This window comes from Psammomys obesus, unplaced genomic scaffold, assembly GCF_907164565.1.
Source record: "Psammomys obesus unplaced genomic scaffold, mPsaObe1.curated_primary_1811, whole genome shotgun sequence".
NCBI classification, from domain to species: Eukaryota; Metazoa; Chordata; class Mammalia; order Rodentia; family Muridae; genus Psammomys; species Psammomys obesus.
The window spans coordinates 11,352,656-11,355,604 of record NW_026596109.1 but is presented as its reverse complement, the minus strand read 5'-3'; positions in this window follow the sequence as shown (position 1 = coordinate 11,355,604).

Sequence of the window (2,949 nt, the reverse complement as noted above, 5' to 3'; positions counted from 1 at the left end):
GCATTGACCTTGGGAAAGTACAGGGCTGAAAAGAACACAGATGAGTTTTTAATGTGTTACTTTCAACAAAATGTATACAGTATATAGTCTTGGACTTAAATATTGAAATCTATTTATTCTTACCTCTTTCCTTCAGTACACTTATAATTTATTCACCAAATAGCCTAGACCAAAGGGGTAGCATGGAGTTGGAAGGCAGGAACATAATTAAAAACAAAACAAAACGAAAACAAGATGTGGAATTTGTTAGGCTTTGTGACTAACTGTTCAGCAGTGATAACAATTAAATATGATCCCCAGAATTTGGACGAGGCACCTGGTGGATGATGATGTCACTGGATTTCTGAGATTTTGAGATGGAACTATTATTGGTATGCTATCTACACTGGGCTCCAAACTCCTGGACAACAGTGATCGCTTTGCCTCAGCCCTTGAAATAAACAACACACAGGTGGATAAGAGCATTCCTGGTTTCACCCAACGTTTAAAGAGCAAAGAAAATTCAAAGGCATACAGATAGATGGTCCTCAACTCCCTTGAAATATTCATCAGTTTTCTACAGGAGGTCTAGGGTATGAAAATGAAAGTGGGGAACACTACCGGGACAGGAGTCATGCTATACGTTAAAGTCACTGGAGAGGGGTGGACATACAAAATTTAGAGGGGCATAACCAAAACAATTGACAGCAAGTTGAAGTGGATTAGAATAAAAAGAGGTCTTTGATAGAAGAAAGGAAGTAGGTACAGACAGGTCAGGAGCTGAGAACAAATGAGAAAGAGAGGGAAAACAGTAATGGGATGAAATGGTAGCAGACAAAAGGATTCTTTTTTTTTTTTTTTTTTTCCTTTTCCTGTTTGATTTTTTTTCCTGATTGTGTGGGTGCATGCACGCCTCCCATGTAGTTGGTTCTGCCTTCCACCATGTGGGTTCCAGAGACAGAACTCAGATCACTGGGCTGAGCCTTACCCACTGAGCCAGCTGGTCTTAAGCAAACTACTATCAAGCATCTCTATAGGCAACAGTGTGCATAGATGAGGCAAGCAGAAACCGGCCCTGGGAACAAATGAATCACCTCATGTCGGCTACACCCTGCAGGTCCTGATTTATTCCCAAACACATGTGGGCTGTTTGCAGCCTCGGCGAGTTAGGTTTAGAAAGGACAGTGCCAAAGTCAGGCTGCCAAACTGGGCCGAGTTAAAGGACCCAATTCTAGAGAGCAGATTTTATCAATAGTAACTCACTCTAACAATGTTCTCTTCATGCTCCAGGAAAGACTTATTGGAGAGGAGGCCGGAGGAATCACAGGGTTCACGTGCAGCTTTTCTTTAGGTTGGGTGTACTTCCCGAGTAAAACGGTGGTACTGAGGCACTGGATTCACAGAGATGTTGTGAGGATGACTCATAGTTTCCTTCTGAGCCTGTTTCTGTCGTTATAAAAAGGGGATAGTAGATTTTTTTTTTGGTAATGTGACTCAGAAGTCTGTGGCAAAGGCAGACTTGGGGCTGTACAGGAACAGCTTTCATTGATGAGAAAAGAACCGCGAGGTTATATTTTTCTCTGGGTGGCTGCTCAATTATTACTTCAACAGTTCCTGAAGTCCTTATGTAAATGTCCCATGATTTGTTACTATGGGGCTATAACCTAAGGTATGGCAAGCCTGCTTCTGATGTTTTCATGCAGAAAAATGTACAGATTCTATTTTGACATCTGCTGTGCAAGAGACTGTCAAAGGATCCAGGATGTCAGGCTCTCTTCCTCAGCGGAGAGTTACATAAATGCACTAGTAAAATCCAGGGAAATTTCACTTAGACCAGGAATGATGAAAATGACCTTTGGTAGGGGAACACACACACACACACACACACACACACACACACACACACACACACTCACACATGGGGTGGGGGGGGCATGAGGTAGGACAAATACAGACAGATGGGTACAAGCTCAAGATTGAGAATGACTAAGTGTTGGGGTGTTCCGGAATTAGCAAAAGTTGGAGCCGTACGCCACCCCTCCCTTCCCTTAACCTTCACAACCAGCTAGGCAGGCAGGAGAAAACAAGAGGTTCAAAATATTACATAACCTGCCAGGGTCATAAAACTCCCGCATGATGTAACCGGAGCCAGTCGTATCAGGATCGGCCTGACACCAAAGTCCTTGTTCGTTCTGCTCTAGCACCCAGAAACAAAATAAAGAAACAGGAAGACCACAGTATCTGGAGTTTCGAGGGACCGGGGGGGGGGGGGGTTTAGAAAAATCTGTCCTTTCCTATTTCCCTTTTGACAGTCTTCTGTTTCTCGGTTGTGATGTTAGCACGCTAGAGGCCGGGGAAGATCACACAGGAGGCATCTGTAAACAAAACGATGGCACAGCCCTCAGGACACCCGCAGTAATTCCCTTCCTTCAGAGTCTTCCCTAGGATTTGGTGGAGGTGGTGGCCAGGGGTGGGTTAGTAAAAGACGCTTACCTTGAACTTGTTTTAGCAATTTCAGGACAACCCGTTGGTTAATCTCTTCTCTTGGTCAGCGGATTTTTTTTCCCCCTATTGGTGGGGGGTGGGCGGAGGTTAGGGGTTAAGGGATTCTGCAGCAAATCTCTGTAGTGAACCTCCGAAAAAGTTAAGGTCAGAGATTATTCCTTTCTCTGTTTTGGGGTGGGATCGTGCATATGCTTGGAAAAAAAGAGAAAAGAAAGGTGTGTCCTGGGTCACTCTCCTTTCCTGCTGACGCGCGGAGGGGGCCGAAAGGGACCCCCGCCCCCCCCCCCCCCCCCGCCCGTCCTCCACGAGGACCAGGCGAGCTTGCCGGGATGCGGGTTCGAGCGCTCCCGCACCTCCCGCGGGGGAGGAGAGGCGCCGGGGTCCGGCGGGGCGGGCGGCGGGGAGCCCACGGCTTCCGGGCCCCGGGCAGGCGCGCCGGGGGCGGGCCGAGGGCCGCGGGCGGCG